The sequence below is a fragment of the Cynoglossus semilaevis genome, chromosome 8 (genome assembly GCF_000523025.1).
Source record: "Cynoglossus semilaevis isolate Cse_v1.0 chromosome 8, Cse_v1.0, whole genome shotgun sequence".
In the NCBI taxonomy this organism is placed as follows: domain Eukaryota; kingdom Metazoa; phylum Chordata; class Actinopteri; order Pleuronectiformes; family Cynoglossidae; genus Cynoglossus; species Cynoglossus semilaevis.
Window position 1 is genome coordinate 11945663 of NC_024314.1, and position 12973 is coordinate 11958635.

The following is a 12973-nucleotide window of genomic DNA, read 5'->3' on the forward strand; positions in this document are numbered from 1 at the left end:
ACTTTGTTTTCACTTTTCATGTTAAAAATAAAAGATGACGTATTGTACTGCAATTATTTAACCCAATGATTATTTTAACACTATGATTTCTGTAATGCTTTAATTCAATATTAGTGGGAATATTTTTTATTTCTTGTGTGAAGAAATGTCAACTAAGATTTTTCTGAGAGCCAGATGCAGTCATCAAAGAGCCACATCTGGCTCGTGAGCCATAGGTTCCCGACCCCTGATTTAAATGATGTCAGTGGTGCAGTGTGTGAATCTTATGGTACTATGGTAAAACTACAAAAGTACAAAAAGAGAGAGAACATGCAAACAACCCTCACTCCTCTGCTGCCATGAGGTGACAAACTATCATAACATTCACATATAACTATCTCTACTGATTCCTGAAGTTAGTGATACGAAGCCGATTGAATGGCACCGCTACAGGAGGCTGCAGGAGAAACTGTTTGTTTTAATCGATTTTGACCTAAACAGGGAGCAGACTGAGGGAAGTGATAGCCTGAAAATGTGAAAACACTGAGTCATGTTTGACGCTGCACTACAACAACAGTTGTGTGATTCTGTGAGCTGTTAACTGTGAGCTGTGTGAGAGTTTGTACACTGATCCTGCTGATTCCTGGCTGGGAGGCTCAGTGCAGCTATCGGAGTAAACGTTACAGTGGTGCCGCAGTGCAGATTGAGAGTGGTGATTAAAAAAAAAATACAGAATCACAACCTGCAGGTGGAAACTGCAGGGGAGATGTAGCTGGAAAAATAAACAGTATGTTCAAGCAGCAGCAACATAACAACAAATCACCTCCTTTTCCTAGAGGTGCAGAGATGTTTGTCTCAATTAGTGTGGCAGTTGATGTTAAGTCAGAGAAATGGTAAATGGGTGTGAATGCTGCATTTTTGTGACCTTGTGTTACAAGGTCTTATTCTTTTGGTCTGTGAAAATAAGTCAAGGGAAACATTCATAATAAAACACCTTAGTTAAAAGATCTCTATTTTCATGTAACAGTGTTCAATATTCTGACTGAATTTTTTTATGTACTTGACATGGCCTCTGTCTAAGCTGATTAATTTGGCCTTACAAAATTCAAAACTAAAGTCCTGGAATGCATCCAAAATATGTTGCATTTAATGCCCTTTTAGAAAATGTAAAAAATATAAGCCATACTGACATCCACTGATTCAACCAATGAGCAGCAGTAATCTCCATGTACAGTAGGTGGTGAAACAAAATGTTTGTTTGAACCTGCATTTGCTTTGATGCTGGTAAGAAGTGATGAGTCAACTGGCATCAGCACAGTTCCACAGATATGGGTTAGCTCTTGCTAGACCAAAACTGTGAATTGGTCAGTATTTGATGAAGCCATTTATGAGAAAATGAAAAATATATATGTTTAATTACAATGTGTGTATATGTGTGTGTGTGTTTTGGAGAACTGTGTAGCATTACCCTACTAGGGCTGGCTGAGGTGTTTACACAGTCCATAATGTGGACTTTGAATATAAAAAATAAATTATTTGACTGAACATTGGGATTTTAGTTTAAATGGACAATAATGCAGTAGGAGTTGTTAATGTCCCCACACATTGCTGTTTGTTCTCAGTGAACTAGAGGGTAATGGAGTCACAGCAGCTGTGTTAAAGCCAGACAGTTATTTCAGCTGAGACAGAGGTCGGAAGTGCAGCGTGACTGCTGACACAGACTCAACTCACCTCTACAATCACAACCTCTGGTACTTTTCCAGCTTCCTCTGTGTCAAAGGTTTTCTGTAAGGAAGCATCCTTGTACGGACTCTCTATATATTATTATAATTGTATTTTCCTTTCATCAATTATTGAGGCATAGAATTATCAGTTACCTGTAAAAGACTGATGCAGAATTAGATGGTTGACACTCGTTAATAAATTTGTGCTTTACACTTTTACAATTTTATTTTATAGTTACCCAATTGTTACGTTAAAAATATTGCCTTTAAAAAATAATTTTGTTCCAAATATCACTAACAAAGAATTGTGTTCTAAATATCACAAACGAATGTTTATCATTAAGAAAAAAAAAAATTCGTACATCCATTAAAAATGTGCACACTGTGTTAAATGCCCAAGTTTTCTATACTTGATGACTCGACCTTGAACTTCTTATCTATTGCTTGGTGTGTATTCGCAAATGAGCTGTCAGTCTTGTCGTCATCGTGTCATGGGGTCACCTTTTGACCAATCAACCTTTAGGGCGGGGCTTAGTGACTTTGGACTCGAAAATGTAGTACGCCGTGAGTGAAATACGCACTTTTTCCCATATAAAAGTTTATATATATAGTGTTATATATGCAAACGTTCTATAGTCCACATGAATATATAACTAGTGTATGACTATGAGAATATAAACGAGTGTGTATACGCAGTTTGGCGGTCGTATCAGCGAATTTAAAGTATTTTTTCGACGACATCGCGAAGCTAACGTTAGCCACTCTTTTGAAGGCCGCAACGTGGGGAGTAGTAGCGCCAAAATGAGCCGGAGACACGCCTTTCGACTGAGCTTCTAGGTGAGTATTGAAATTGCCATGAAATCACAATTTTTATTTTAAATTCTACAAAACCGTTCCCTTAGCACATTAGTGTGGTTCAGGACTATGTTTTAGGGCAGTAGTGGCGTTGTAAACTCGCTTCAATTGTTGTAGTGTTTTCTTTTTGAACTTTTCATATTTTCTTAAATTGTTTTTACAGTTTTTACAGTTTTCATATAAACGTTACGACAGTATTCAGTATTAGTCATTATAAACATTTCGTCATGGATTATTGCATATGACATAATTATATATACAAGGGCAGGAGAAAACTACTATTAGTAAACATTGTGAAGTATTTTAAGTTAAAAGTTCTGTTCCTCCATTGAAAATGTTTACTATGTTATGAATCTTGCGTTATGAGCAACTAAATTAACTTGAAAATATTGGGAACTAATAATACCAAGTATTTGTTTCAGTAAAAACATACGTGGTTTGTTTCTTTCTAGGTTCTATCTGTAGCATTAGCTGCTGTTGGGGAACAATATCCTTCCCAGATCATTAGACACCTAAACAGTAGTCCCTTGAGCTCAGTTAAAGATAAAATGCTCTATAAAGTTGGCCTTTTCATTTGATGATCCCACATGTTATAAACTTTGATGGAGACCATATTGGTGACGTTAGTGTAGTTTTACCATGCAGTAAATAAGTGAGTGTTTTGCTTGACCTAATGCAAGCACATACAGTACAGTTGATGAATACAGTATATTTAATGATTCCTATTTTACATTGTCAGCAACAGTTTTATTAACATTACGTGACAAATGACAATGACATAACATTAACTAGGTTTGTCAAAACCAAGCTTGGTTGTAATCTCTGTACTTTTCCCCTGTCTGTTCCATCTCATACTTGCAGTAGGATGTTGCTGTATTACTGTAAGTGAGTCCTCTCAGTCGCTGTATCAGTGATTTGAAATGTGTGTATTTGAATGAAATGGTAGAATACATCAAAACTGTTCTTTTATATACTTGGTAAAGCTGTACTATTGTTTGACACTTGCTAGCATGGCAGTTATTGGGTACCTTTCTTCCCTTTGTATGTTTTTTTTTCTTCCAGTTTATACATTTACAAGCATTTGTGGGTAGCTCACACCCTGCCTTCTTAAAACAGTAATCCTTCATCAGTTCAGATTGCCTGGCTTTTATACTGATAGTACTGAAAATTATTTGGATTTAAACTTGGGTTTAAAGCAGTTAAAGTGGTGGTTTAATAAAATCTAGTCACTTTTTAACATATTTATTGGAATGACACCCATGAAACAAAAAGCTAATAAAAACATTTTTAGCAATTTATTTTTAGGATTTGTTTCAAGTGTTAAAACTGTAGATATGTAACTGTCTCTGTCAAATTGTCCGATCGAAACCATTGACTCCTTACTTCAGAGATAATTCACACTTGTTGAAGACTATTGCAGGGCCAACACTCTGTCAGTCAGTCGAAGGAAATTGATTCCTGTTTTTTTTTTTTCCCCATCTCCACGGGAGCTATAACAAGGGCATCACACTCAGGGGAGTTCTGAAGGACTTTTTAGGAGTGCGTTTCCTGCTCTTGAATGAAGATGACCTCACTGCACATTAAATGAGCTCCGGTAGAATAGTCCCACTTTGCAAGGAAAAAACGTCCTCATATTAGAGAAGAAACATTTTTGTTTGTATGAAAACCACTTATTTTACTTTGGCTGTTTGTTTTATGTGTTTATCACAGAAAAACATAGTGGTGCGGTGATAAAAATGGGGTTAGTGTAACTTAACCCAAGGCCAAATGTTAACAAAAGAGCTTCAAAACGTCTTCCTGCGTAGCATCTCTTCATGCTATTATTAGCTGTCTCCAATAGAACATTAATTATCAAGCCAGTATTTGTCATTCTGTTATGAGAAGATTCAAGCAGGTCATGAAGGACTGTGTCTTCATAATAGATCCTCGGTACATGTGCTTGTGTCTATATATATATACTGTATATATATATGTGTATATATACACATATGTATACATATATGTATATATATTTATATATGTAATGAGTAATTTATGAAGCTATAAAATAATAATAATTAAAAAATCTTTTATGGTAGCACCCTTGTCTGCTTTTCCGAGTCTGGGTCAGAAATACTGTCCTAGTTTCTATGTGATATTTCTCCAAAATTATCCTGGCTAGGACATCTCAGCTCTGTTGCTGTCAGAAATATTCATGACTTTTTTTCTCAAATATGGAAATATGAGTTTTTCCACATATGTTTAAAAAAAGAAGGTTCGTTACAATGACATTTGAACAGGAGAACCAGGCTGTCAGGAGCTTAGCACACTGTTCCAGGGTATTTTACACCAACTGTCGTCAGAACGTGAAGGGGCGTCTTGAAAATTCCATGAATTTGCAAGACCTGTTAGATGCTGAATGGGTGGGTTATAAAGGTGCTGAGACTGAATTTAAACCAGGGCACTAAAGAGGAAATAATTGGTCTTTCCTGCACGTTTAGGTTTGCAGATTAACCTTAAAGTTGTTTTTTCATTTTGTGAAAATAAAGAAGTGAAATAACAAAACTTTTAACTTTTAATTTACTGGATTTAATCAAATGTTAAAGAATGTGTTAAAAGTTGTTAAAAATCCAAGAAATATTTGCAAATAATGACAAATAGAATGAGTGACTTAGCTTACAGAGGAGAGACTGAAGTTATTACATAATTAGTTAATTGTTGGCCAAATACAACAAAAATGTCAACAAATATTCATAAAATATAAATAATCAGACAGAAGAATGTTTGAAAAATTTGTTCCAATAATAATCAGACTATTAGGTGAAATAAGAGCGTGTTATTAAAAAGGTAAAGAGTAAAACTACGAATAAAAATAGCCATAAATAAGCAAAAATATTCAGCAAAATAGCTAAATGTTAGCTAAACAAATTCTACAAAGCATTATGACATGACAAATTAAAAATAGAGATTGAAAATCAATTGATCAAAATTACAAGAATTGTTAAAATGTTTATTTTTTTATCTGAAACTACTGGAAATTATAGCAGCGTTGTTATCTTCTGTTGTCTCTGAGCTGAATTGGAGCACCAGCAGAGTCGTCATGGTATTAAATTCACTGTCAGTAATGACTGTATACAAGTTTTCAGTCTCGACAGATTGGTCCAAATGTAATTACTGACCTTCCACAACCTTCTGTCTCCATCGTGGTGCAAAGCTTCACTGATGTGCAGATGCTGCAAACAAATCAGATTCTTTTTTTTTTTACAGAAAGTCATCCCCGAGCTGGATTTATTTTTTATTTTGTAGCAGAGAAATAGAAGGTCAAATATAATTTTATTTGTAATTACTGCACGTGCTGCCAAAAATAGTCACTGTTTGATTGTACTGTTGGAGCCTCACAGTCTCATGACTCTATCAGTTCAGTCTGTTCCTGTGAGCAGTGACATCAGAACAGGGGTTTGTATAAGCCACAGATTTGCATGTAGTGTTCTGGAACAGGTTAATGAGTTTTTATTAGTTAAAGGTCACTGGAACCAAACGTTATGTTTAAGTCATGTCTGCAGGGATTGTGGCTAAAAAAAAAATTCAAGAAAATCATGTGTGAATTTTCTAAACGTGACAAATGTTTACATGACTTAATGGAACTATACCATTTTCTTTCCAGAAAAATTGACATTTTAATGTTTGAAGAGGAATGATGGCATGAATGTTTTTATTTCCACTATTTAAAAATATTTGACATTTTAATGTTCTGTTGGCCGTAACTCCAGCACAAAAGGCTTCACCCACATACCATAGAAGACCGTTCCTCCAACCTAATGCAATAAATCATGTATGTTTTTTGGCCCACATTGGCTACCATCTGAGCCACATCCCGGTCAAATGTTCCTTATTTTGGTGGGAACTCAGCATTAGGCTTGAGGAGAACTGGCCTTGATTCTTAGTAAGTTTGTTGTAAATAAACTATAAAGTAATATGTAATGTGTTTTCTCATAGTGAACAAAAATATTAGTCAAGAGAAAATAAATGATCATGCAAGTAATTTCTAATTAAACTAAAAAATAAAACCAAAGAAACTTAAGTTTTGTAAGTTTCAGTTTTAAAATAGAAGCTTATTGAGCATAGACAATACAGCTAAATGTTAAAACACCATAAATGAAAAAAAAAACTGAAATATTTAACTTTGATATTGGTCTTTAAGTTGTAGAAAAAAGTTAGGTTCAAATATACCAGTTAATAAAGCACTGCAAAAAATGTCCTAAATGTTTATCAGAAATTGATTGCTGACCAAACAATTCTCTGCAACCATTTGAAGATCATTATTTTAATTCTGTCTTATCTCAATATTCTGCCATCTGTCCACAGTTAAAGTGTTTGATTGTTTTTTTGACCCACTTTAGAGCAAGATCTGTTTTTATTTCCTCTGACATTTTCCATATAACTTCTCTTGTCTTAGAGCAGACGTCTGTGACAGCAGGTTGCAGCCTGGCAAACCAGCCGTGGAAAAGAGGATATCATTGTCGACATGCAGGAAAACAACATGCTAGAAGGCTGGAATACAATCGGTATGTCACTAAGAAATATTGCTACTAAGTGTTTGGAAAAATAGCTAGAAAGTAACAAAAAGAACAAAGCAAAATCGGCATGAAAGAAGGGCATGAAACTATGATGTGAGATTTTTTTCTGACAAAAAAAAATTCCACAGCTGATTGCAATGGTTTTTACTTTAAAAAATAGCAGATTCAGGAACTAGACGGTAGAGTGGAGCCACAGCTGGTAGACAGTGATCTGTTTTTCATTGAAAGTGTCTGAAGGGATACTGATGTGGTTTCATGTGAAGGACAACAAAATGTCAGGATGGAAGACTACAGCTGCTGCAGCTGATAAAAGAGTGTATATCATTGGCTACTGGACAGAAATGTAAAGAAAATTGTTAAATATGGAGCAAATGCAGTAAAGCAAGACATTCTGTAAAGGGACTGGAGCTAATCATGCATTTTAAAATCAGTTAAATGTGAGCTCAGGATTGGCCAGAAATTGATCCTTTGACAAAAGGATGGTTTAAAACAAAATTCCAAATCTGATCACAGATAAAGAACCAAACAAAAAAACTTTGTTTGCCAACATTGAAAGCTAAAGTAATACTAATATTGACAGGTCAAAAATAATAACACCAAAAATAATTGTACATAGCTGTCGGTTAATGATAAGTTAAGCTCATTACAAATGTAGCTGAATGCAACAACATGACTTAAGTTTCAGAAAAATAACTGAGACCTCTATATGAATTAATGGACCTCAGGTAACAATTATGATGAGGGACCTTTAAGTAGGTTATGCTTAGCAAATATTTACCAGGATTAGCAAGAAGATAAAAGTTCAGATTTATAGTTAAAGGTTAGCATGAACAAAGTTTGTTTCTAATCTGACACACATATATACATTTTATGCATGCAAGTAAAAAGGTATTGGTGTAAAAAAATGAAGTTCAGGAAAGAACAAGGGGAAATGAAGTGGAAGGGAGGATGTTGGAAGAGAAGGAGCTAGGGGGCAGTGTTGTTCCAACCTGAGTTGCTGCTGAATTCAGACACAGAAATACAGGAAAAGACTTAAATCTGGACTTTTCTTGTGTTGTGCCCTTGTAGTTTTCAACGGCTGCTCGTGATGAAGACTTCCAGTCTTTATCATGTTTTCCTGTTACTTGTTCATTATACACACACTTCTATCACTCTTATCTTCTTGCTCCATATGGGACTAATGATCTGTACACACAAGAGCTTTAATACTGGCTCTCTGCCATCTCCTCATGATTCCATCTTTCTGCTCTGTTAGTTCTCTCCACAGGACTCTTCACACCGACAGAATGATGCTGCACTTTATCAGTGTAAAAATACCCATACTAATTATCCTTTATAAGGGTCCAGTTTCAGTCTGAAAACATCCAACTGAGAGAAATTATTATCATTAACCTCCACTTTCAAATTAAGGAGGGGGGGCTTTATGGAAGAACATTCTGAAAAGTCCTCCTGTTTCACTTTCTGAGTCAAATTTCTGGTTGAGCTTCAGTGATAATAGCGGATGAGCTCTTAAAGAGAGAACTTCACTCTGGGTTTAACCCTATGTGAAATTTGATTCCAAGGAGCCAAAACAATTATTGGCTGAAGTAGGTAGGAGTTAATGATGGAGGTAGTGGGGGTGTTAGTTAGGCCAGTTATGAGAAAAATGCAGGTTGAAACTCTGTTAGCTCTTTATTATACCACTATTCTGGATGTGAAATACACACTTTGGATGATGTCAAAACTATTTCTAGCACAGCCCTGAAAGTCACTCTTCCTATTTTAGCTGCTGCCTTCAGGGGTCACCACAGCAGGTCATCTGCCTCCATCCCACCACATATTTGGCCTTGGCTACAGTTACAATAAACATTTTTACCTCCTCCTTTGTCTTCCCTTAATTTTGTTTTTACATTTTTTTCCCTCCTCCATTGCATCTTCAGCCACAGATGGATGGATAGAGGTATACATTTAAACCCAGTGCTAAAGTAAATAGTCTGTTTTGCCTGATTGCAGTCCCTGGATTACATGTGCAGACAATATAATCATTGCTCATACTAAATGCTCTTCTGTGCTGCTCTTTTGTTGTGGTCATAGCAGCTTTGAAATATCCAATCATTCCAGCCTAGTAATGAAGCGTTTGAATTTGTGCCGACAGGAAAGAAGCGCCCCATTTAACTGAGCCACAAACAAAAGCAGACGGGTCAGTGGTAGAGTTTGGTTCCAGGTATTTAACTAAGTTGACAGTTGAATTCAAATACTTTGGTTTCACAACCTTTAAGTCAATGTTCTATTAATTATAGCTTTTTATAGAATTATAGCTATTATAGAACTAACATACCTTTTAAACTTTCTATCCCCAGATAGAAAGTTCAGATCAAAAAATGCAGGTCAATGTTAAGAAAATAGTGACCATCTGACAAATAAAACGATGTATGGCAAATTAAATACATGAGCCTGAGACCTTCAGTAAGGTGAACAGAAACAGGTTAAAATACTTCTGTTGTTTTCAAAGGAGTTCATTTAAACAATGGAATCAGTAAAAGCTCTTATAGAACTGCATTACAATTTATTTTTAGTTTTGGGGGTAATTTCAAGTACAAATTATAGATGACATTTGTAAATGGAGTGATTGATGAATGAAACAATTGATGGACTGCTGTGTGGATTGAATTTTTTTTTAGGCTGTGTCATGTGGAATTAGTCTTTAGAAGAAGCAGCCCGGAACAGGAAAAAACTTCTGGTAGAGAAGAAGTGTCTTCGTGTCATGAGGCAAGTTCATCATGGATATTTTATGTGTATAATACTCTCTCTTTTTTGTGTGTTTCCTCATGGGACACACTGTTGTACCATAAGATGTTTGATAGGACCAGGGGTCACCAACCTTTTTGAAACTGAGAACTACTTCAAGGACACTTGAAATACAGAGAGCTTGTTTGATACAAACTTCCTGAACAATGTAATAATAATCAGTACTGGGACATACAACAGTAGACACTCTTCTTACCATCATTATTGCACCCATTTGAATATCACTGTAACTGATTCAAAAAGCACATTTTGAGTACTGTACAATTTTTGACACTCTTGTTGACTAGTTTTATTTTTAGAACATACCTCGTGACACCTTAGGTTCTCCACGGGGGCTGCTAGCTGAGGGCACCACATTGGTGACCCCTGCATAGAACTGTGGTGTTTTAATTTACCTACTTATATAATTGATCTGTACAGGTTACCTTTAATATGATAAAAGTAGTCTGCTGTTGATTGTCATAGACCAGTGTCTGTGTAGGTCTTCAACCATTTGGTTCATGTCACTTTAAAGTTATCATGTTAGAGGGAAGTTCAGTTTTATAATGCAGAGTCGGACAAAACTTGTTTTGGGAAAAAAAGAAAAAGAAGCTTGAATTTCATTATTATCAGTTGCTAGACTACCAGGAACAGTCTTTCCCACTGGGCACCTTGTAATTAGAATCAATTCATCCTGGTGTGATTGCAGCTTCATTCTCTGGTCTGTAGCTGCAGTCTTATCTAATCTAACTGTGCTACAGGTAATCAGATCTCATGCAGAAACAGACAGGCTTTTTACAGTCATGTATTTACAGCTGTCACCTTCTAACCGCCCAGGTCACCGTGTCACTTCGGCACTAAAACCACCCTTTGTTTGTATGTCAATACACTGAGACCATGCAGAATTCACGGGGCTGCAGGTAAAGTATGGATCCATGCCTGTATGTATGTAGGCGGGATGAATAATGGCTGCCAGCAACGACACTCAGGCAAAACGAGCTATGCACAAATCTTTCTGACAGCCTGTACTAGATTTTATGACTGGTTTGGCAAGTGTAAGTGCATGTCAATATTGCTTTAGAAAAACAAACAGTATCTAAAGTAAATTTTTTTTAAAGAAATCTGCTTACATTTCTTAAAGCAGTTTGTGAAAAAAAAATACTAGGGTCCAAATGTTTATACTAGTGTTTGTGGTAAATCTGGTATAAAATACCAGACTGTAGGACTGGAGTGAAGATGGATGCAGGTTTAATATTAATATTATTAATAATACATTAATAAATAAATGTTTATTATTAATATTACGGAGACGTCTTACGATTCATTAGACCAGAGGTTTCAACCTCAATTTCACAGTGGGCCAAAAGTAAAAACTGACGAAGTTGTGGGCCAAACTCAATATTTAGTGAAAATTTGACTGAAAATGTGCATGTTTTCCCTTCTCTCCAGATGTATAATGATTTTTTTCCACATTGAAACAAACTTTAGTTTTGCGTAAACATTAAATCTGGAGCAACCAACGCTTGATATTATAAACATGAGAAATTACATTTGAAATAAAACACATTAGTGGTTTTTGTTTGTTATTATGTCTCTCTCTATCTAGTCTTTTGAGTTCCTCTTTGATGTAAATCCATTCTCACAGGCCAACAAAAGAACAACCAAAAATGTATTTGCTATAATATCGTGCATATGTCGCTAATACTAAAAATCTTGCCAGTATATAGTGCCTTTGTATATAGGCATGCCTGCTCTAAAACACATTTGATATGTTCTCGTGGACCAAATATAATTATACCATGGGCCAGATTTGGCCCGCGTCCCGGGTTTGACACGTGTGTGCCGGCCTATCTGAGTTATCCAGAATAACTATAAGCAGCAATAGACAAGCGTGTGTGTGTGTGTTTGTTTATTGTAGAGGTCATGCTCATAAAATGAGAGGCCATCTGTGAATATACTGAGGGAGTGTTGATAATCAGCCGTCAGAGTTAGACACTGTCTGGACACTTATACAGTCAATGTTGCAGTCTAGCTGTCTGACTACTGCTGCCATTAGGGGTTTATGAAAGCTACAGCACCTTCATCATTAGTATTAAACACAAACTAATACAGCTAGAAAATTTAAAAAAAACTTTAACATTAAAACCTTTGTTCTTATAGTTTGCTAAAACCATCTAAAACGTTTAAATTAACTTATGTGCTGAAATGGTTATCAACACTAAATGGTAGCCAAAGTTGTTTTTAAAAAGTAGCCAAAGCATAACAGACACTTAGCCAAAAGAAAGCCAAAAAGAAAAAGCCAAATACTATATTTAAAAATTAAAATTCATTATGCCCTATTTGTACTGAATATAGGATTGTACCTAGACATTGTTTATGTCTGCCGATTTGTAGCCAGATCAGTCAGCCTAGAAATGTAGTTAGCCAGTTAGCCAAATTTATTTTTAACTGTTAACTGTTGACTCCTGTAGTTTTGACATCTACATGAGGGACTTGAGCAGATTCACGCGGAGACCGTTAAACTTTAAGATGGCGATCACACTGGTCATCCTCCTGCTCCTAGAGGTGTTTGATTAGCATCCCAGTCCAAGTCCATGACTCTAATACTTTACTTGGTTCTTAAACCACATAGTGAAAGATAGTGATTCTGCTGGATTAGTAATCATGAAAGCCACCCGCTCTGGTCTGCATTGGACTTTACTAAAAATAGTTGTGTGAATGCTTGTAGAAAAAAAATCAGGTTATTGCTGTTCTTTAAACCACTTATTATAATATCTTGTGCACATTAAAGGGTGAAAAGCAGATTCTTAATGTCTGTTTCTGAAATTCTGCTTTGTAACAGCAGTGCTGCATTCACAAACAAATACAAGAAGGAAAACCAGGGATATGTTGGTTCATTGGTTTTTGTCGTAATGGCCCCAAACAGCAGTGTTACATTTTGAAAACAGACATATTTCTTCTCTTACCTCAAGCTGCCCTTGTGAGCTGTGCTGGCATTGAACAACTGGATATAAAAGCACAAGTTAAAATACGAACCGCTTTAACAGATGTGTTGTGTTAATGTGTGAGTGACTGTTTTCTAAATGTATGACG

The 12973-nt window shown here is 35.8% G+C and overlaps 1 protein-coding gene across 9 annotated transcripts in view; it reads left to right on the forward strand.

The window, feature by feature from the left end:
* Nucleotides 1-2175: 2175 nt before the first annotated feature.
* The window catches only part of uts2r (urotensin 2 receptor), a 39495-nt gene continuing 28697 nt past the window's right edge, over nt 2176-12973 (forward strand). For 6 of the 9 annotated variants that reach the window (XM_025057938.1, XM_025057931.1, XM_025057932.1 and 3 more), the window contains exons 1-2: nt 2184-2540; nt 6994-7102. The gene's annotated coding sequence lies outside the window, so the exon portion shown is untranslated. Of the gene's footprint in view, nt 2541-6993; nt 7103-12973 lie in introns of all 9 variants that reach the window. The other 3 variants (XM_025057935.1, XM_025057937.1, XM_025057936.1) reach the window with 3 other exon arrangements.